The sequence below is a fragment of the Suricata suricatta genome, chromosome 8 (assembly GCF_006229205.1).
Source record: "Suricata suricatta isolate VVHF042 chromosome 8, meerkat_22Aug2017_6uvM2_HiC, whole genome shotgun sequence".
NCBI classification, from domain to species: Eukaryota; Metazoa; Chordata; class Mammalia; order Carnivora; family Herpestidae; genus Suricata; species Suricata suricatta.
Window position 1 is genome coordinate 51034594 of NC_043707.1, and position 23914 is coordinate 51058507.

A 23914-nucleotide genomic window follows, 5' to 3' on the forward strand; every position below is an offset into this window, starting at 1 on the left:
CTTCTCCCTCCCACAGCTTTACCCCTGTCTCCTCATTTATAAAGCGGGGATGGGAGTCAGAGATCCATTCTCTTTACAGTGCAGCCATGAGGATGAAATGCATATTGGAAGGAGCCTGGTACAATGCCTGGGACACAGTAAGTGCTCAATAAGTAATACCTTCCACTCTGGGGGAGAAAGTGCCCCAGGCAGCAAGGAGCCTCAGCTCTGGACAAGCAGGTCAGCCTCAGAAGCCCAGCACTGGATCCTGTCTGGGTAATTGAGCTTGCCGAGTCCCAACTTCTTCATCTGCAAGATGGGGTGATAGCATCCACCTTGTGGAACTGGGGGGATAAGAGCCTTCTATAAAACACTTGCCAGGGAGCCTGGTGCATAATCAGTATTTAACAGATGCTGCCAGTGCTGGGACCTCCTCACTGCTCATCAATTCAGTGAATATTTGCAAAGCACTTGTATGTGCCTGGTACTCTGGTAGGTTCTGAGAATCCAAGGTAAATAATATGTCCTCTTTGTGTTAAAAATATCTCATGGTAAGACAGCTCCTCCCCTCAGAAGGGAAAGGCGGAGGAAAAATTATATTGGGGAAGGGGAGCAGATAAACCTTAAAATAGTAATAACATATGAATAGACTCCTGATCGATGCTTACAGAATGAATAAATGATTCCATGAACAGATAATAAAAGCAAACATTCATATGACACTACTCTGTACCAGCCCCTGTTCTAAGCACCTTACATATATTAACTGATTTCCTCATGACGACCCTAGGTGGAAGGCACTAGTTATCCCCATTTTATACACAAGGAAGTGAGGTTTATGGAAGCTTTCATAACTTGTGGGATCAGGATGTGAACCCAGGCCTTGTGGCTCCAAAGCCCATACTGCTAAGTCTTTCTCTTATTCATGATCCAGACTCCACAGCAATTTTTAACTATTGAGCCTTATGATACATCTAGGTGGTAGCTGGGCCCCGCAGCATTATCGTCTCCAGTTTACAGAGGAGAAAACCAAGGCACTGAACGGATGATGACTTTTCAAGGACACCCAGCTGGAAGCAAAAGAACGTAACTCACATCTACTGTCATCAAGAGTGAGGTGAGGGGTGAGAAGGTCAAGCGAGATAAATTCCTGGATTGTCAGATCTAGACCAAGTGCTTCATTTTATAGATGAGAAGATTGAGGCCCAGAGAGGGACAGCATTTTGCCTCAGGCTACACAGTAAATTGGTAACTGGAATGCTAGTTGGTCAACTGCCAAGCAAGCTGAGGGTACCACGTTTTTCTTCAAAAGAAGTCAAGAGCTGTGGCATTTGGCAAGCGAGATGCACACAAAGTCAGGCAGTGTGAATGAGGCCCCTATCCTGCTCCAATACCTCCCTTGATTTTGTGGGGAATGCAAAGAATTGAACCCCCTTCCTTGCTAGTCTGAGAATGACTATACATCAATAAACCAATTAGTGAGAGCTTGTGCTCTCGTGGGGTAGAGGAGACAGAGAGAGATGGTGGGGGGCTCTTGTGCGTTGGGTCAGCTAAGAGGGTCTCTTGGATGAGGTGGTGTGTAGGCAGAGACCTCAAGGAAGCCAGGGAAGGGGTCGTGCAGACTGATGTGGGAAGAGCATTTCAGGCTCCGGGCATGACAGGGCCAGAGGGCTCCAGGCAGGAGAGGGCATGCCTTGGAGGCCAGAGCAGGGGGAGGCAGCAACAAATGAAGCCAGAAAGCTTGGGAAGGGGATTCAATGGGAGCCTGTGATCTCCTAGGACACTGTAGTTACAGAAAGGACCCTGGAATCTATCACAGGTAAGATGGGAAGCCACAGGAGGCTTTTGAGCAGAGGAAGGAATTGATTGGACATGTTTTTCCGTGATCACAGCACTGCTGTGTGTAGAATACTCCATAGCAGGCAAAGATGGTGATGGGAGGACCAGCAAGAAGGTGACATGATAATGCAGGTGAGAGAGGCTGGCAGCCTGGAGGGTTATGGTGGCAGAGGGGCTGGGGAGAAGCAGGTGGCTTCTGAAGCCAATCTAGGTAGCCAATCTGTATATCCTATGTATGAAGATGGATCCAAACAAAGGTATAGCCAACTAATCTTCAACAAAGCAGGAAAGAATATCCAATGGAAAAAAGACAGTGTCTTCAACAAATGGTTCTGAGAAAACTGGAAGGCAACCATCAACAAAACTAAAAAGCAACTGACGGAAGGGGAGGAGATATTTGCAAATGACATATCAGATAAATGGTTAGTATCCAAAATCTATAAAGAACTTAACAAACTCAACACTCAAAAAACAAATAATCTAGTAAAGCAATGGGCAAAAGACATGAACAGACATGTTTCCAAAGAAGACGTTCCAGATGGCTAACAGACGCATGAAAAAATGCTCAACGTCATTCGTCATAGGGAAATACAAATCAACCCCACAACAAGATACTACCTCACACTTGTCAGAATGGCTAAAATCAACAACTCATGAACAAACAGATGATGGTGAGGATGTGGAGAAAGGGGAACACTTTTGCACTGTTGGTGGGAATGAAAACTGGCGCAGCTACTCTGGAGAACAGAATGGAGGGTCCTCAAAAAATTAAAAATAGAACAACCCTGTGACCCAGCAATTGCATTACTAGGTATTTATCCAAAGGATACAAAGTGCTGATTCAGAGGGGCATGTGCACCCCAATGTTTACAGCAGCATTAGCAACAATAGTCGAAGTATGGTAAGAGTCCAAATGTCCACTGACTGATGAATGGATGTGGTACATATACAATAGAATATTACCCAGTGATCAAAAAGAATGAAATCCTGCCATTTGCAACACATGGATGGAACTAGAATGTATCATGATAAGCTAAATAAGTCAGTCAGAGAAAGGCAAATATCGTATGATTTCACTTATATGAGGAATTTAAGAAACAAAGCAGATGAACATAGGAAAACGGAAGGAAAACTAAGATAAAAACAGAGAGGGAAGCAAACTATAAGAGACTCTTAAATACAGAAAGAAAATTGAGGGTTGCTAGAGGGGTTTTGGGTGAGGGGTGGGCTAAATGAGCAATGGGCATTAAGGAGGACACTTGTTGGGACAAGCACTGGGTATTATATGTAAGTGTAAATTCTACTCCTGAAATGAGGATTACACTATATGTTAACGAACTTGGATTTAAATTGGAAACTTGGAAAAAAAAGATGGAGCCAACAGTATTTGCTGGTGAGTTAAATGTACAGTGTGAGAAAAACAAGAAAACAAGAAAAACAAAGGTATCCAAGATGACATCAAGCTTTTGGCCTGGGCATGTGGCACAACACCGCCCTTCCCTGTGATAGATAAATCCATGCAAGCTAAGCAGAGACCCCTTGTCCTGGTGCTCATGTAAGTAAGGTCTGCACCTTCTAGCCCCGCCCCTTCCCCAGAGTCCTAGCTATGGACAGCCAGGCGCTACTGAGGGGGCCCTTCTTAACCGCAGATAGAATCACAGTAGCACCTCTTGTAAGATACCCCATTGCCCCATCTCCATCCAGCCACAAAGCCTCCGCTTTCTGAGAGGCACATGCTGGTCCATCCTGGGAGCCAAGGGCCAGCGCCCAAGTAGGGTCAGAGCCCAGACGGTCAGCCAGGCCTGGCCCTGATTTAATTACGAGATCAATGTGACCAGCTGCCCTGCCAGCGGGAGTGCCCCGGGCCACAGCTTGGCCAGCCCCTGGGGCACAGCTCCTGGGCTTGTCAGAGGGAGTTAGCCTCACTTGCCACTCCCTGGGCCCCGTCCAGCAGGCCTGGCTGGCCCCACCACCAGGCACCCAGAGTGCACGAAGAACACAGGTCAGGCCAGCCCTAGGCTGTGGGATTCAGAGTGCAGAGCCTGCTGGGGCTTGAAATGCTAGGGCTTCTGGGAAAGGAGGAGGATCACAAATAATGGGCCTGCCTCCGGGGGCCCTGAAGGAGATAGATGCAGGGTGGGGTAGGACAGCACTGAGTGCTCAAGCAATGCCCCTTACCAGGACTCAGAGGGCTCTGTGCGGATGGCAGAGAAGGCTACGCCTCTGAGTGCCTGGGTGCGTAGACCTCCTTCCGGGATACCTGGAAGTCAGACAACACAACAGATTTCAACACTGTTCAGGGGCCTGGGTAGGCTTGTGCCTGTGAACTTGGAGAAACCCAGCTCTTCCTCCACGGATCGGAGAGGCTCCGGTCTGTACGCTGAGGTACCTGCCTTGGGTTCCTCCTCCCTGCTATTCTCCAAACAGGTTTATTGAGACACTGGCGTCTTTCCACATCTCTAATATGGAACCACACACTGTCCATAGTGCTCCCCACCCAGGGGTGGATATACATTGAGATTTGCCAGCCAAAGCCTCCCCACCAGGCCCGCAGCTGCCTCCCTCCAGGCCTCCCTGCAAAATAACACATCTCTTGTTTCTACCCAGATATATAACTGCTCTTGGGGCCTGGATGAATAGAAAATCAGGGCAAGCAGGGCCCTTAGAGATCATGTCACTCATTAACAGATGGGAAGACTAAGGCTCAGACACAGGAAGGGACTTGTTCAAGAGCACAAAGTGAGTGTTGATAAAATCAAGAGCCTGGGGCACCTGACACCAGTCCGGTGCTACCTCCATGGTGCATCATTTATCAGCAGAGCCATGGGACCTTCCTCCCTCCACCCTCCTATGCGACTCCCCAGATCCAGGACCATCATGGAGCTGAAGAGCTTCCCCCAAGTGACCCCCTCTCCTCCAGAAATTCCCTCAGTGTTGCTACAATGTTCAGTGTTGCTACAATGTAGCAAGATTCTGTTCTGCCCTGCCCCTTCCCCCAGGGTCTCCACTCCAGCAAGACAGGAGGGAGCCCATATCCTCCCACCCCCGCTCCCAGACAACAGTGTCAGTTCTCATGACTCCAGGACACCCTTATGATGTGCCCTGTATCCTTTATCTCTTTATAGTATTCAATACCCAATACCTATAAGGTAGGTATTTCTGTCTTGTTTTAACAGATGAAGAAACTGACACTTGAAGAGGTTCATGTCACTAAGAAAGTGATGCAGAGCGCCTTAGACCCCAGATATGTGTGATGCTGTGAGCTGTTTTCTCCAGGGCACATCACATTTCCACCTGAAACCCAGTTAGTTGCACCTGACAGGTTCACCGCAGTTCCTTCTTCTGGAAAATGAAGGGCTTAAATGAGGTGATTCCCTACAGGCCCAGAGTGTTAATCCTTAGGGATTTCTATGAGGAATGGTGTGGTCATGATGTTTTCTGTGTTTATGGAGAAAGGGTCTTCACTTACATGGGTCCTCCCAAGGCCCCTTCTTCTCATTCTAGACCAATATTCACTTTCTTACCAAATGTTGTATTAAAGACCCCCCTCCTCTATCCTCCTCATCCCTGGCCTTCCCAAAATTGAATATGTTTCAGGCTCCACAAAACAGGGTCTGCCTTTGGGAGTCAGACAAAACTAGATTCAAATTCATTTATAAGCTCTGTGATTCTGGAAATGTTGCTTAACCTCTCTGGAGCCGAGCCATCTTCTCTGCAAGGCATTGTGAGTGCTCACTGGCTCAAAGCAGGGGCCCGAGACTCCTCTGTTCCCTCTGGTTGTACAGAGCCAGGTGCAGACCCAACTCCAGTCTTCCTCAGGCTGAGACATGTGGGAAGGACATGAGCCAGTCATTTGTGCATCTTTGGAGAACTGGCCCATGAATTCGGTCCCCACCTTCACCTCAAGAGTAGCTCCAATTTAGCCCCTGGCCAATGTGTCTTCCCTCTGGGCCCCAATGCTCCCCACTCGTTCTCAGAAAACAAGCCACTCTAGGGCACCTTTCTGCAGGCTGGGGGACAGTGGGGGTGAGTGTGACCCTAGCCTATGCACACAGCCCTCCATTTCTATCAGGCGGCCCACTGATCCCCCTTATCCACGGGGGATGCGCTCCTGGACTCCCAGTGGGTGTCTGAAACCACAGATAGTACTAAACAGTATGCACGTTGTTTTTCTCCAATATATACATACCTGTGATAAAGTTTAACTTATAAACTAGGCACAGTAAGAGCTTAACGACAACAACCAATAATAAACTAGAACAACGGCAACAATATACTCTAACAAAGGTCATGTGAATGTGGTCTCTCTCCTTCAAAATACCCTGTTGTGCTTACTCCCCCTTCTTCTTGTGATGATGTAAGATGACAAAGGGATGTGATGGAGTGAGGTAAATGACAGGGGCCAGGCATTGTGACATAGCCTTAGGCTATTGTTGACCTTCTTACAATATGTCAGGAGGATCCTATGCTTCTGGACCATGGCTGACCATGGGTAACGAAAACCATGGAAGGTGAGAACATGGATAAGGGCGGGGCCGCCGTACATTCTATGTCTCCTCTGCGCCTCACAATGACATCGAGGCAGAAATTCTTATACCCCTCTGGCAGATGAGAAAACTGGCACCCAGAGACAAAGCAATTTGTCAAGGTCATACTACTGGTTGGACAAGAGAGCTGGATTGGAGAAGAGGTGTTTAAAGCTCTTTCCTACCCTGATGTGCCACAGCCATCCTAGGAGGCAGGAAGAGGAGACGCACAGGACCTCGTGTGCAAGGTCGCCTCTGACCTGCCAAGGTCACCAAGCAGCAGTCATTAGAGTCAGGCCTGGAACCAGGCCCCCTATTCCTGATCCGTTACTTGTATCAAGCCTACAAAGCTTGATGGTCTTGGGGTTCATCACAGAGGGATTCGATACAGCGGCCTCACTCCCAAGAGTGATGCAGGCCCCAGGCCGAGACCAGAAAGGACAGTGACAATAGCAATAACATGACAGGCACTGTGTTGGGTGCTTTACATACACTGTTACAGTTCTCCCAGCCCGCCTCTCAGTGGAGGTGTCACTTCCTTCTCACAGATGGGAGACTGAAGCTCAGAAAGAGTGAGTGCTTTGCCCCAGGTGACAAAGCTGACAGGTGCTGAGGCTGGAGCCCAGGGCCACTGACTGACCCTCGCCGAGGCATTGATCTGTTTTCAGCTTCACTGGCACCAGCCCTCAGACAGGTCCTTCTGAAACGGCCCACCTCTAGGCCGGGCTCCTGGTGTTCATGGTGTCTGCACTTTATGATCTTCTGAGCGTTGTCACATCTGCAATTCATTTCATTTGTTTATTCCCCTGTTTATTTTCTGACTCCCCACCAGAATGTAACCTCCAAGAGTCCTGACACTGTGTCTGTCTTATTTACTGCAGAATCACTAGAATACCACCTAGCGCCCAGCAGATGCCCACCATGTACTGATTGAATGAATGAATGAATGAATGAATGAAGACTCTCAGCACTAGTTCACAAGACCATGGCCAAAGTACAGGTAGTCTGGATGAACTCAGGAGTGTGAAGAGGAAGCTCGACTTGGCCTAATGTGTAGAGAGAGCATGGATTTTGGAGTTAGCTCCACCTGGCTCAACATTCGAGGGTAACCTCAGCATTGACTCTCTATGTGACCTTGGGCAGGCTATAGGTTTTCTCATTGATTAAATGGTAACAATAATACCTTCAAGGACTGCTATGAAGATTCAATAAGATCTTAGAGAGAGAGAACCCAGAATGGATCCTGGCATATCTGGCCTCCAGTATGAGCTGCTCCCTTCCCCCTCCCTGCAAACGACGGGCCTCGGGACTCCAGGCTGGGAATGGTCCAGAACGCCACTTACATTAAGAGCCTGGCCTCAGAGCCTGTTACTGCTCCCCACCCCGTGCATGCAGCAGCCAATTCCAAACCATGTAAATATGCCAGACTGCCTCCTCAGCAAGGGAACAGCTATACTTAGTGCAATTTGCATGTATTTTAAGCTGACTTGTTCCAGGCAAAGAAGCCGATTCATGAATTTAATAACATTCATAGATTCCCAGAATGTCAGCACTGGGAGAGACGTCAGAGACCGAGCAGCCCAGCCCCTCTCTGGGCAGAGCAGGATGCCTGTGGCAGCAATGTGTTCAAGGTCATGCCTCCAGGATGGCATAGTCCCTCGGCCTCGGATTCCAAGTCCAGAGCCGTCTGTGTTTCACTGTGTCCCCTCCCAGCAAGTGTCCAAGCAAGGTATGAATTGGCAGCCTTCAGACCATCGTGAAACCTGGACCACCTTAGCTCAAGGGGAGCAGTGGGCCCTCCAAGACTTCCCTGCAGGCAGGGGTGAGGGTGTGTGTGTGGTCTAGGGACTGGCTGTGTGCGGAGGGCAGTCTAGTGGGTGCCCAGTCCACGCTTCCTTTCCTGCCAGGGCACCAAGGGACCCATAGAATGACGCCTTGTGAGCTTTTCCACTCCCCTTAACAGCCCATTAAGACAATGCATTAGGTCATCCAGGGATTTACCTAGAGCATACTTTTAACTCTAATCACCAGCGATTGCCTCTGCCTGACCAGCCAGCCTTCTCTCTTCTTCTGGTAACTGTGACCTCCTCTGTTTTATGGGAAGGATGCCCCCTGCCCGGATTCCAGTGCGGCCATCAGACACAGGGCCCTCAGGCCGTGCCTCAGTGCTGGCCATGCGATCCACCACTTCCGCTCTGTGCTTCGTGATTCGTGACTCACCATTGCTTTGAGGAGTGCAATGCTTGCTCAGGGTGAGGCAGAGTCACTTCTCGCTCTGATGGTGGCCTCCCTGCCACTGACAGCAGCTGGCTTTGCTGCCACAAGGAGATAACCTGCCTGAGAAAAGAGTCAGCACAATGGAAAAGAGGGCGCAAGGTGTACAGACAGTATGCTGACGCCGTTGTCAAAACGCCAGGCTCCGGTCGAGCCTGAGCCCAGCTCAGTCCAACTAGTCTTCCTGGTTTTTCAGGCTAATTTGGGTTGGATTTCTTCACTTTCCTCTGAAACACCCCTGACTCAGTCCCTAATCTGCATCATCTCCTGAGGTGATAAATCTCATGAGGTGACCCCTGCCATGGAAAATGTACTTCATTGGGAAGAGGGTCCTAAAGAGACCTTCAAGGACTTATGAGGGTATCCCCATTATAACCAAATGTATTTGGAGCTCTTCCATTAAGAGGTGCCAGGTGCTTTTATGGTAAGCAGGTTTTAGTCACCCCAACAATTTTCTGAAAAGTACTGCTCTTATTATTAGCCTCATTGTAGAGATTAGGAAGCCAAGGCCCAGAGTGGTCAGGGAACTTCACCAGGATCAACAAGTTGGGGCAGCTGGGTGGCTCAGTTGGTTAAGTGCCTGACTTTGGCTCAGATCATGATCTCACAGTTTTTGAGTTCAAACCCTGCATGGGGCTCTGTGCTGACGGCTCAGAGCCTGGAGCCTGCTTCCGATTCTGTGTCTCCCTGTCTCTGCCCTTCTCCCTCTCACATTCTATCTCTCTCTCAAAAAAAAAAAAAAACATAAAAAAAATTTTTTAAACTACATGTTGAAAGTGGCCTCCAATGGAAGTATGTGACTCCAAAGGCACTAATTAAAAACGTCTGATGATGATGATGATGATGATTGCTCCCAATTATTGAGCACTTGCCCTGTGTGCTAGACACCTTGCTAAGCACTTCACCTATTTAGAATACTCCCCAACAACCTTGAACTTTTACAGCTGAGGACACTGAGGTTCAGAGCACTTATGTAACTTGGCCAGCTGGTAAGGAAAAGCTGGGCTGGGCCTCACCTCGGCACTGTCATGTCTTATTCCCGTATTCTAGATGATGCGGGCATAGGCTACGTTCATGCTTCTCAGACTCATCGTAAATGTATTGACTCCAGTCTCATCCTCTCAGCTTTTGTCATTCTTTAAAAAGAAACAAAAGTTTGGGGCACCTGGGTGATTCAGTCAGTGGAGCATCCAACTTGGGCTGAGGTCATGATCCTGCAGTTAGTGGGTTCAAGCCTCACATCAGGCTCTGTGCTAACAGCTCAGAGCCTGGAGCCTGCTTTGGATTTTGTGTTTCCCTCTCTTTCTGCCCCTTCTCTGATCATGCTCTGTCTCTCTCTGTCTCAAAAATATAAATTAACATTAAAAATTTTTTAGTAAAAATAAATATTTTGTTTATTTTTTTAAGATGGCAGGAGAGAGAGAGAGAGAGAGAGAGAGAGCATGAATGGGGGAGGAGTAGAGAGAGAGAGAAGCCCAAGCAGGCTCTATGCTGTCAGCACAGAACCAGAGGCGGGGCTTGAACTCCGGAAACAGTGAGATCAGGACCTGAGCTGAAATCAAGAATCAGATGCTTAACTGACTAAGCCACCCAGGAGTCCCTCAGCTTTTGTCATTCTGAACTAAGAAGGGACCTACTGTCTTAGGAATGGCTCCAGCTCCTCTTCAGCTGTCTGCTGGTCCCTCCACTCAGGCCGGGGCCAGCCAGGCTCACACAGACACTACTCACCCAGATCCTCTCCACCAGGCTCAAGACCCCAAGACCAGGTGCCAGAGCCGCATCCAGAGCCTTCCTTGATCACTGCATCAGTGAGGAGCCAACAAGGGGCTGAAGGAGGGTGATGGAACCCCCACTGGGACCACCTAGAGGCTGACTAAGGGTGGACTCCGGGTCCCTGTCTCTCTGACACTCCCCTTTCTGGGTGCAGAGGCCAACTGAGTTCATGGCCCCTGGGGGTGCTGGGCAACAGCTCCACGGCATTTATTTACAGAGCTCCGGCCTAGAACCCTGGATGGCTGCCTACCTTCCAGGAATAGCTCAGTGACCTAGGCCAAAAAGGCCCCATATTTGGTGAAGGGAAGAAGACCTTTACGCAGAACAACAGAATGATCCAGAATTGCCGCCCTTTGTCGGGGCCACCTCTCCCATACTCTGGGTCCCACTCTCCCAGGGATGGACACCTCCTGCTGCCTGCCAGGCTCCCCAGGTATCCCTCACAGTGACAGATGGCCAGTGATGTGGCACAGACTCTGCTGGCAGTGCCCTACCTGGGATGCCAAAAAAAGTTGTAGGTACTCATCTGGCAGATAGGAATTTGGTTTTTTGTCTCCTAGTCATCCAGACAGCTTCCCAAGCCGAGACTGGTCTAAAAAATTCCAAGTCATCCAGGACAAAGACACGATCCTTCAGTGGCCACCAGGCTCATTTTGTCCAGTCCTCGGTCAGTATCCACTTCCTCCATGGATGAGAAGTTACAAGCTCTGTTTCAGGAAACACTGTGGAGAGAACAACTCCATGGATTTTCTCATCCCCTGTCCGAGAGTCAACTGTCCCTTGGCCTATGGAAATATCCTTTTGATGAACCTCCAGTCCTTCCTGCCTCCTTGCCTTTCATCTACCTCTGTCCAGTGTTCCCTGAGCCCTGAGTCACAGGAGATGGCTTTTTGGAGAAGACTGATCACCTGCTTCAGTGCTTAGCCTAAGCTTAAAATCCTGCCCTCTTGCTCAGTAGCTGTGTAGCCCTGAACAGGTAACTTAACTTCTCTGAACTTTGGTTCCCTCATCTGTATATAAGAATAACTCCCTCCTCGCCTGGTTGATACATGGATTAGAAAGTAGTTTTGAGCCCTGCATAGGATCTGTGCTGACAGCTCAGAGCCTGGAGCGTGCTTCAGATTCTGTGTCTCCCTCTCTCTCTGCCCCTCCCCCATTTGCACACGTGCACATGTGCTTCTCTCTGTCTCAAAAATAAATTTAAAAAAAAGATTATTAAGAAAAAATTAATTAAAATTATTTTAACTTAAAAAAAAGAAATATGTAACTTCAAGTGTAAAGCCAACAGACAGAGACCCCATCACACATGCAAAATAAGGACCCTCCCTCCTCAGAAAAACTATCTGACAATGAATCTGGTCAACCAAATAGTGAATCGAAATAATCTGAAGAGAGAAAATCTGTGGCTAAAAAACTGACAACCAGCAGTGAGCATTCCCCAGTAATCCTTGGTCCATGTAGAAATTGCAGTTACATGAGGGCTGAAGGGGAGGGGAAAAGGGGCTGATGGACATGGAGGGGGGCCCTTGTGGGGAAGAGCACTGGGTGTTATATGGAAACCAACTTGACAATAAACTATAAATTTAAAAAATGAAAAAAATAAAACAACAACAAGAACAAACAAAAAAAAGAAATTGCAGTTATAGAGCAGAAAATGAATGTGACTACTTTGGACAATATGAAAGGAGTGCACTGAACAAACACCTTGCATTGTGTGAAAGTGAGGGGGTAAGAGTAACGTGCCAATTTTCTTATTTCTCATAACAAAGAGTCACTGGATACTATCTCAAATGGAAATTCTGCTTAGAACTTACTTTACTCTCTTAATATTTACGGCACTATCTCTTAATTTTGAAGGCTATTTTAGGAATATATTTTGAATGTATTTTAAGAATCTATTAATATTCCTAGTGGTGAAAACAATTCATCTGATGTTCAGAAATTCTGTCAATTTCTTGAATTTCTTATTGTGCTATTAAAAATTTCTGATAGGGGCACCTGGGTGGCTGAGTCAGTTAAGCGTCCAACTTCTGTTCAGGTCATGATCTCCTGGTTGGCATGTTCGAGCCTCATGTCAGGCTCTGTGCTGATAGCCTGGAACCTGCTTCAGATTCTGTGTCTCATCTCTCTTCCCCTCCCCCACTCACACACTCTCTCTCAAAAAATAAATAACCATTAAGAAACATTTCAGTTAAATTTAATACATGTTTGATAAAAATGCCCTGCACAGTAAGATTCCATCTTGGCCAAATTATTTCCCCAACTACCTAGGAGCTCTCTATTTATATGCATAGAGACAAAGTGGTTATCACAGATTGTCGATGATGATTCTTTTTGGTAATATGAATAGAGCAACTTTTTCTCAAATATTTTCACTAACAACATTTACATGGAAATACAAAAAATGATTAAATCTTTTTTAAAATTTTGTTAACATTTATTCATTTTTGAGAGACAGAGCACAAATGGGGGAGGAACAGAGAAGGAGACATAGAATCTGAAGCAGGCTCCAGGTTCCAAGCACGGAGCCCGACGTGGGGCTTGAACTTACGGACCGGGAGATCATGATCTGAGCCAAAGTCAGATGCTTAACCGACTGAGCCACTCAGGTGCCCCAAGATGACTAATTCTTAAAACTGAGTAGCAAGCACAAACTCAGCTGGGTAGTAAAGGACAATATTTGAAGGTTAAGAACAAATGAACTGAACAGTCCTTTAGTCATTGCCTGGGTCAAGCTTTTCTGGACATTTGTACTGGCCCCATATGGAGTAGTCAGTGGTCAAGGACATGACACATGGAGCTCTACACACTAGGAGCAGGTACTCACATTTGAGCCAAGGACTAGATGTGTGGCCAGGACAGTGTGTGTTGGGAGAGTGGGGGAAGACAGGGAAGGAGCTCTGTATTTTTCTGTTTCTAAGCTCACTATGGATAACCCTCAGTTCTCAGGAGTAGGTCAAAGTAGAAATTTCTGGCACTGGAGGAGGAATGTCCTCAGCTAGCCTGTCTGTGAGCTTTTAGAATAGCAAGCAGTGCCCACAAAACTTAAAAAACAATACTGCCCATCTCACAAAATTCATTTGTGATGGGCCAGAAAATCTCTATGTTTCTGGGTCAGGAAGATACTGGGCAGAGCCTCTCAATCCTGTGGACAACTTATGGAAGTCTCCAGTGGAGGATCAGTACTCCCATTGACCACTTGGATATGGCAATGGATAGCATGCTGATTCAACCTGAGATGGTATGAACCCAAGAATGATGCCAGCATCCATCTTAAAAGATTCTGTATGGGGTGCCTGGGTGGCTCCATCAGTTGAGCATCCGGCTTCGGCTCAGGTCATGATCTCACGGTTCGTGAACTTGAGCCCCATGAAAGCCCATGAAATCATATGATTAAAAAATCTAGGACAATCATTTTGTGGAAAAAAATGTAGTTGCTCTAAGCATTTTTCTAAAATACTAGAAACCATCTAAATTGACTCAAATAGAAAAAGGAGACTTCTGGGGCACCTGGGTGGCTCAGTCAGTTAAGCATCCGGCTTCGGGTCAGGTCATGATCTCACAGTTCGTGGGTTCGAGCCCTGCAATGGGCTCGGTGCTGATAGCTCAGTGCCTGGAACCTGCTTCAGATTCTGTGTCTCCCTCTCTCTCTGACAGATCCTGTATACTGGAACAACAGGCTCAAGGTAACAAAGTCTGCTAAATAAACACAGAATGGGAAATTCCTAGCTCATCTCCAGGTAAAGACTTCAGAGCTTTAGTTGACTTCTCTCCCTGTTAGTGGATCATGGGACATTGCTCCCAAACATATCGTCTTCACTTGGACTTTGTAGAGAATGTTGTTTCCTAGGTAGCCAGGTACCCTTCACCTTCCTGATTAAAGCACTCCATCCTCAAGACCCAGGGGTCATTCAGCTCCTCCAGAAGAGCCCTGGCTTCCCTCTGCTATGCCTAAACCACTAGCCCAAACTACCATAGCTTTAACCTAATATCATCCTTTGTCATTGCAAGTGAACCCTAAGCTCTCATGTCTTTGTCTTCTGTGTTTCCCGGTCAGCCTAGCACCAGAGATACGTGACTGGTGAATAAATGCTTAATAAATGAATGCGTGGGTGGGTGAACAAAGCGCCGGGGGACCTCCCAGCTGGGTCAGCAAGGCCTACTGACAAATGGCCACAGTTCTGTGACCACATCCTTTCTAGACCACACCCATTTGGTGGTCGTCATCTCCATGACAACTCCAAGCTCCAAGGGGGGCCTTGGATTGTTGGCATATCTGAGGTTTCTTAGGCAAAATTGAACTTCATGAACTCATTTTGCTTATCGGTGAAGTGAGTAGATTGGATGAACAGCTCTAGCCATGGCCGGCTTCACAGGCTCACAGTGCAGTTACTGGGACCCAGAGTTTGCAAAAACCTGCGTGTGGTTTAAAGCTCTGCTGTCATCATCTTCAAACCTTTATTTTCTCATTTTTTTAATGTTTTTATTTATTTTTGAGAGAGACAGTGTGGGTAGGGGAGGGTCAGAGAAAGAGAGATACAGAATCCGAAGACATGCTCCAGGCTCTGAGCTGTCAGCACAGAGCCTGACATGGGGCTCAAACCCACGAACCATGGGATCATGACCTGAGCCAAAGTCGGATGCTTAACTGATTGAGCCACCCAGGTGTTTTCAAACCTGTTTTTAACTAAGCACCCCATATTCTCATTTAGCAGTGATCCCTGCAAATTATGTAGCTTGTCTTATTTATCTATGACTATAAAAGGACCCATATTATTTTTACTATAAGCTTAAACTATTTAATAAACATTTAAAGCAATGCCAACTTGCATCTAACCTTTGTCAGCTCACTGAACAAATATTGGCCTTCTTTGTGTAGTTGTCATTGGAAAATGCATACAAACATACATACTTACCTCTTTTTCTACTCGTCATTATTTCATATGTGCATACTTGTCCACGCCTTGACATGGTTCCCATATTTGTCATTTTTAAAAGCTCTATCATATTCTAGAATGTAAATACACTGTGGGTTTTAAGCCAAACCCTGATGGCTGGGCATTTGGATTGCTTCCAATTTTTATAAATAGCATTTCTAAGAGCAATTACTTTCTTATTTTTTTTTCTTTTAAGCTATTTCCTTGGTGTATATTCTCAGAAGTGGAATTATCAGGTCAAAGGGTAGGAATAATTTTATAGCTCTTAAATAGTACTGGATTGTTCTCTTGAAAAACTGGATCAATTTATGAAACCATCAGCAAATACACATATAACTGCTTCTAAGCTTCTGAAATAATAATTTTTTACTAATTTAATAGGTACATAATGATATCTCAAAATTGAAAATAGCTTAAATGTTCAACAATAAGGGAGTGAACTTCAGAAGCATGGTAAGTCTGTATACTTTTTCTACATGATTAGCAAAAATCAGGTCTACTGACTAGGCACATGGCAGTCCACACCCTCCTCCCCGGAGCTCAGCTCCTATATGCTCCATAAGGTGAACTCAAGCACAGATACCCCAGATGGCCAAAGGCCCTCACCCCAGACCAGTGCTACACAGACAAGCAGGACAGCTGCAGCTGGGCAACCATTCGTAACTACGGGCCTCTGTCTTCTGCCTGTGAGCTTGGTGTCATCCCCACCAAGGGCCTCCCAGGTTGACAGAGGATTCAATAAAATAATGTAGGAAGCAGGCTCTTTGAAAGCATCCAAGTTAGTTACTTGCATATTGAGTTTGGTGCTAGGAAGGAGCTGGGAGTGCAGAGTCGCTGATCAGTCTGGACACACCCATGGGGTCCCAGCTGTGCTCTAAGAGGAAGAAACAATGGTGAATCCCTGCTGGGGTGAGCTGAGCCAAGCCGTGTGCCATCCAGGTGGGAGGAATCCGATCTGGTACCAGCCCCATCTTTCCTTGAGCTTAATAAGTAATACATATTTATTTAAAAAGCACTTACTGTATACCACACACTGTTCTGAGTGTTTGACCAAATTAACCCATTTAATCATCCTAATAAGGTAGTGAGTTAGCGACTGTGTCCATTGCATAGGTGAGGAAAGAGAGGCAGAAGAGTTGAGTGACTTGCTCTTAATAAGTCAATAGCAATGGGATCACTAGTGACAGAGCTCGATGAAGCCCAGGAAGTCTAACTCTGTCTCCAAGATCCACTTGTCCTCTGAGCTATACTATCTTTAAATGAATCAAGAGACACCAGAATCCTATGGGCCCTGGATGTCATCTACTACAACCATCTCATCTTTGATTTAAGAAACTGAGGGCTTATCCAAGAAGCTAACCCACCCCAAAGCACACAGTATGCAGTGACCAGCTAGATGGAAACCCAGGTCTCCCAGCCAGTGCTCCCCATCCCCCACCACTATCCCTCACCCTGGCCCATCTGCTGTCCCCAGGATCAGGAGACAACCTCCCAGCCCGCATCTCTGAGAACCTAAGCCAGAGAACTGAGCAGTCTCAGTGCTGATGGAAAATCAGACCGGACAGGTCAGCTCTGGAAAAATCAAGCTGAGACCAGAGCTTTTTGGAGAAACACCAAACCCACCATTTGCTCTGGACAACAGAGCCATTTCTTTCCAGCTATTTCTGTCCTGGGCTGAGAGAGAAAAGCAATGAAAGCACATTTCTTTTGAAGAATTTAATGCAAAGGGACAGAGGAAGAAAAACTCTCCAAGGCCTATCCCATCGACCCAGGAACGACACTTTCTGCCAAGAGGAACTCCTGTACTGAGTTCTGTCCTCTCTCCTCTCCCAGCTTCCCTGGGCCCCACTTCCTGCATCAGGACACCTCTGGCCCCTTCTGGGATGAGTTCTACTGCTCCCTCCCCCTCCTCCTCCTCTGCTGACATGCACCTTCTTCGAGCCTCTACAGTTATAAATAAATGATGTCTGAATTGATTAGAGGATTGGCTTTCCCTCCAGCGACAACCCTGATCTCTCATTTCTGAAATCTTGCTGCCAACCAGCCTCGCTCAAATTTCCTGTTCCATTGAGACTTAAGTGGAAAGAGTCCTCAACTGTGGACACAAGAGTACGAAATCTGGAGTCAGGAAAGTAGGATTCCAGTTCTGGTCCTGCCACTGACGTTCTGTGTCCTTGGGCAAGTCATTCAATGCTCTGAGCCTGGTTTGCTTCAGTAAAGAAGATAATAATCCCTAGCCACCTTACTTACAGAATTATTGGCAGAAGTGAACCAGCTAAGTGTGAAAATACAGGGAATTGTCATGCCCATGCAGACGGCAGGTACGAAGGAGCTCAACCTTGCATCTGGCCAGCTCCATGAACCAAGGGAATCCCAATAATCGCTGTGAGCTTCGCTTCCATCCTCACAATAGAGATAACCACACCTGCTCTTCTCCACTGTTACTTTGAGGGGAAAGATGAAATCCACACGTGAAGATATTTGTAAACAATACAAGGTCCTGCCCCACTGATATATATTATAAATTATGCTTATGGAACATTTAATGAAATAAAGAAATAATTGTGCTATGAGTGAAAACCCCAGAGTACAAAATCATGTGTACAGGATGCAAAGAAAGAACACATAGGAGAGATAATGTTAACAGTAGATGTCTCCCATGATTAGGATCCTTTACCCACTTCATGAACTTTGGTTTTTTTCTACAATAGCATGTACTGATAATACGACAGGGAGGGACTAAAATGTTTTTTTACTAAGATGCTTAAAAAGTTATGGAGAAGTCTTGTTCTCAAGTTGCTCAGACGGAGCCAGGCACGAGCTGCCAGATCGATGCTCTTAACACAGAAGCTGCCGGTGCACAGTGTGTTAGGGAGGGAGAGGTTACCTCCCGCAAGAGGGAGGAGGGGAGATGAGCAGACAAAAAGCCAGCCCAGGAACCACAGAAGCACCACGTGTGACTTTCGTGGGCCATCACGGAACCTCAGAGCTGGCAAGAAGCTCAGAAACTCCTGGTCTCCCTCTGTTCCCCATTTCCACCTCCCAGATCAAAATCGGAGGCCACGATAGGAAAGGTGACTTGTCTAAGATGCCAAGTCTCGTCTCCTGCTTCCCCAGCCCTTCTGTGTCATCTCTGAGGGATTGGGCCGACCCAGGTCAGTACTTTTCTGCTCTTTAGCTAATATCCACCCCCCCCCCATTTCTCCATTTTCTGGTCAGTATATCTGGCAGGGAATCAGAACTACTGCTATGGACATTCGTACAACACATTCAGGATATGAATCTGCCATCCTTGGACTCAGAGAATACGGCCACTGCGAACACCGCAGCTGAATAACAACAGTCAGAGAAGTTTGGGATCTCAGAGCTTAATGCAACATCTTCATCTTGGAAGAGAGAACAGGGACACACAGATCTTGAGTGACTTACAGTGATGTGCCAAGTCACAAACCTCACTGTTTTTATTCATGGTTCAGCGATCTTTTCCATTATGTTGTTCAGCCCTTCGGAAATGAATAAATGGATGAATGAATGAAATGAAAATTGATAATAAATTCTGTTATTTAATAGATAATCATTACAGACTAGAATGCCCAAAATATCTGGAACATAAATAATAATCAAAGAGTTACTGTCTTAATATAGAAAGATTGCCTGCAAATCAATTAAAAAAAAAAACAGTAGAAGAAAGGAATAGGACAACCATGGTGGCTTAGTTGAGCATCTGATTCTTGATTTCAGCTCAGGTCATAAACTCAGAGTTATGGGATCGAGCTCCGCATAGGGCTCCGTGCTGAGTGTGGAGCCTGCTTGGGATTCTCTCTCTCCCCTGCTCATGCTCTCTCTCTCAATCTCTAAAATTAAATTAAATTAAAATTTAAAAAAGATAAAAGAACTGATAAAAGATATATAAAGATGTAATTCATAGAAGAAATGCAAACAGCCAACAAATTTGTGTCCTGCTTTTGTAAGATGTGCTTGTCATTAAAAAATTTGGATCTGAAAGCTTGGTGGACCTTCAGTTTTTATGTTATGTATTTCTGCATTGCTTAAATTTATTATCACAAACATCTTGGTAATTTCTTGAAATATGACCCCCCAAAATAAAAATATACAATCACATGATTTCAAAGCTAAACATTTCTTTGCAATTTGGAATTATCTTTGCCACTATCTGCCTTTATCCATCTACATCATTAACACGTTCCAACAACAAATAAATAATAGATTCACACCACCAACCAAAACTAAGTCCAGGTATGTCAAAATGACGAAGTGAAAAACAACTTTAAAATATCACATGAAGGACGCCTGGGTGGCTCAGTCGGTCAGGTGTCCAACTTTGGCTCAGGTCATGACCTCGTGGTTTGTGAGTTCAAGTCTCACATTGGGCTCTGTGTTGATAGTGTAGAGCCTGCTTGGAATTCTCTCTCTTTCTCTCTCTCTCTTTCTCTCCCTCTCTCTCTCGCTCTCTGCCTCTCCTCTGCCTGTGCTCTCTCTCTCAAAATAAATAAACTTTAAAAATAAATAAATAAATAAATAAATAAATAAAAATATCACATGATAATAAGAATATACCATCTAGATCTGAGAAAGGCTTTTCAAGCAAAATATAACACCGGAAGGCCATAAAGAAAATAGTTGACACATGTGACAACTTACAAATTAAAGCTTTTGTACAATAAAAGACTCATAAACAAAGAAACAAATGAGAGGTTGGAAGAAAATATTTGCAATACATGTGACACACAAAGGAATAATGTCTGGACTCTAGACAATCACCTAAAATCAATTATAAATGACCAAATGCTACTATAAATAAAAATGGAAGGGATCATGAATAGGCAAGTCAGTAAAAAAAACCAATAATTAGTTAATAATGTTTAACATTTCCACTTCATTTGTAATCAGAATACTCATCAAGTATCCACTAAAAGAAGTTAAAAATTACAATCCATGCTATAGAATACCATGGAGGCTTTAAGGCCAATCTATATGTACAAACATGGGAAGATTTCCAAACATATTTCCTAGAAAAATATGTTACGAAACAATGCAAATAGTAGGATCCTCATCAGGTTTATATCTGTTTTCATTTATGTACATTTACATGTAAGCGGGTGGGCAAAGTTCTGAAGGAATATGCCTCAAACTGTTAGCAGCAGTGTCCCCTGGAAGGAAGTGAGAATGAAGGCAGTAGCTTGCGAACCACAGGGACGGCCACCTTTTTCTTTATTTGCCAATGTGCGCATTGTTTGAATCTTTTGCAAAACTACATTCCTCGGTGAGCGGTGTATTTTAGAAAGCAATAAGACAAAACAATGGAAAGGTCATCAATGGCCGTTTTCTCTTGAACCAGACTATCAGGAATTGCCTCAACTTTAGGAATAATCCCTTGAGATAGAAGGAGACAACCAGCTTTGGAAGCCTCAGGAAGTTTCTTCCGAGTGCTCCCTCAGTCTTCATGGTACATAAATATAGCTTGTTCCTCTTGTTCAATCCTCAGGGTGCAACCTAGAAGCCAAGCCCACTGCTGGCAAGGGGGACCTCTTCAGACTCTCAGAAAGAAGCGTCCCACCTCCCCTCTACCCACCCTCTCTGCCACCAAACTCTGCCTCTAACCAATCTCCTTGACCCTGGCACCCTCTGTGGTAAGGACAGCTCCAGGCCCTTCACCAGGAAAGCCTAAACTGCAGGCATTTCAAGAGAAGAAATTTTACAAAACCCCATGAAGAGGTCTCCTGGAATCCGTGGTCTCTCCATCATCTGCACCTGAGGAATGAGAATTCCTTCTCCATTCCATTAAAGGATGCTAAGCCCAGAAAGTTCATGCATTCACAGAGTGTGTGAGGACCTCCCCTTATGTGCCAGATGCCCCGCAGGCCTTTCAGCACAGTGCTTATTTCATTCAGGCCACACTGCAATCCCAGCGTGGGCTCTACTCCTTGTCTACGTTTTACCAATGAGAACCAAGATATGAACGATGATGTCACCAAAGATCAGTTCAGTGTTACAAACTGTATTAATCAGGTACTCCAGGCACAGGTCGAGGTGTTTGGGACCTATAGAAAAATAGATGTGGTACCCACCCTTGAGGAGGTCATAGTCTAAAGGTAGAGACTCACAACAATGAAGAAATCTTAGGTCAATATAATCTGGACTAACAGTCTACAAAGGGGCCGGTGTAGAGACCCATAATGAAAACTAGTTTGATTCGTAAGTATGTAGTTTTTCCACACTGTACTGAGAGTTAGAGATGGAGACAAGTAAGCCCTGGGGGCCATGGAAATCAATGAAACCTAGCCCTGGGGGTTAACGAAGGCATCCCAGAAGTGATGAGCCAGGAGCTGGACCCAAGTCTGTGTGATGCCAGGCCTTGTGCCCTTTCCACTATGCCACACTGCAGAATCTATTTCTCCACAGCGAGGAAATCTCTGGGTGCAGATCACACCCGATGAGAGAGATCAATGTCAGGCAAACAGATCATCATGAAAACCTGCTTTACAGAGTTTCACTCAAAATTATTCCCCGTAATGAGCTACGACCCTGGGAAGGTCTGTCAAAAAGACCAGCGTTCTCCTTTAGCCTTGACCTTGGGGAGCACAGCCCTTCCTCACTGGCCCTCAAGTGCAGTTTTGGGGCAGACACTGCTCTTCGCATGGCCCTTGGAGCCCCAATTCCAAGGTGCCATCTTCCCTTTCCAGACCCATTTACAGACATTCCTCTATATTCTGTCTTTTCTGCTTTCAACTTTGCAGCCTCTTCTGACGGCCACAGCTTACAACCTCAATCTGTTTATCAAGTAGTCTGATCTAATTTCTCCCCCCTTCATCCCTTCCTCTGGGACCACTGCCAGCATCCACACAAATAGCAGCAGCCCTCCTCCACAGCCTGCCCTGCTACACGTCTACACTCACACACCAGCCCGGCTGGGGGGACCTCAGCAGGGGCCGCCATGCCACTGGTATCCTTGAGTTAATTCATCACTAGCCCCCTTTACACAAGTCTGGTTTCCCCTGAATCGGAGCACGGACACCTCTCTTCACACTATCTACACAGTGTGCAGCCTTCATATCAGAGTGGGAGTTCCTCCAATCACAGATCAGTCCAGAAGGTGTCTCGATTACTCTGGAGACTTAAACAGGGCACTTTTTAGTCTTCCCTCTTTCTCTGCCTGCACACAGGCGCGCGTGCGCACACACACACACACACACACACACACACAGCACATGCCTGCCACACAGACACAGCTGTGCAGACAGAGACATTGTGCTTCAACACAATAGAAGCCAGAGCTTCCGAGGAGGCTCCCCCACAACCTGCCCCAAGTCCTTGGCCGTCTGCCCAGGAAGCTCCCCATCCTCTCCAGACCCTGCGCCTGGGTCCTCCAGGAAGCAAGAACCTGACAAACTGACAGTAGCCACAGGCCACCCCACATCCCCCTTCTCAGCCTAGAGAATCCCATCTGATACAGATAGGGCTTTTTAACAAACAATAAGCTTGAATTTTTCATTAGCTACTGCTTCCTTTGCAGTTCCTGCCTGTACCCCCTTGCATGGCCAAGCTATGCACAGCTGGAGAGGCCCAGGCCGTCACAGAGGAGAACCGAAGGACATATGGGTTAAGGCTCCGGTGAACCCACCCCCGAAGTGGACCCCTAATAAAGCTAATTATAAATTAAATCCACTTCTTCCACGCAGCCCATGTGGGGCCTACTTGAGAGACAGGTGTTTTCGAGCGCACCAGCAAAGCCCTCCTACTGCAAGAAAACCACTCTTCCCCAGGGCTGGGATGGCAACCCTGAGGATAAGGAAGATGATCAAAGTGATGGAAAAGTGGAGGCCTTCCATTGGTACAACGTTCCATTGTTTGCAATGCTCTCTCACATTCCGGCTCTCCCCTCGGCTTCCTGACAACCCTGGGAGCTCATTATGATCATTATTCTCAGCTTCTGGTTTACAGAAGAGGAAGCTGAGCTTCAGGGGTAAGTGACTTCATCCAAAGACACAAAGCAAGGGAGTGGCTGAGGCAGGATTAAGGATGCCTTTCAATGGCAACTCCAGGCTGGATTTTCAGAACGAGAAGACCAATGAGTTTCCCTTTCCTCTCTGGGGCCCCAGACTTGGGAAACTGTTGAGATGAGTAAATGGATGCATGTTCAGGACCTGATACTCAGTGGTGTTTCTGGAAACGTCTGAGAAGAGAGGGGAGACTCAGTTCCAAATATAGAAGCAGACAGTGAAGGAGGAGCCCGTGTACGCGTGCCCTAGGACATACACATATCGGCCTCCAGTCCCTGCCTCCAGCATGGCTCCCAAGGACGTCTACCTGAAGTCAGAAAGGTGACACTCTCCCTGATGGAGCACCCATCCCTTTAAGGCCAGCAGGAGGGGAAAGTGCCCTGGAAGCGGGAATAAAGGCCTCTTCAGCCCTGAGAAGAAGTCTAAGGGAAGACATCTCCCCACTGCTCCCCACAACCTAAAGACAGGGTCATTCACCTGCCAGCTACCTACCAGATCTGCCTTAGGACCTCATTGGTTCCAAGTTACCTCAGGGCCCAGGGTAGGAGCAGAAGGTGAGCTGGTC

General features: G+C 46.4%; 1 long non-coding RNA gene across 1 annotated transcript; it reads left to right on the forward strand.

Annotated features, from left to right (window-relative positions):
* The first annotated feature begins 6267 nt into the window (after positions 1–6267).
* Positions 6268–23559, forward strand: LOC115299379. The gene is made up of 3 exons (XR_003912156.1): positions 6268–6329; positions 14049–14131; positions 22863–23559. It is a non-coding gene; the product is annotated as an uncharacterized LOC115299379 (long non-coding RNA).
* Positions 23560–23914: the final 355 nt, after the last annotated feature.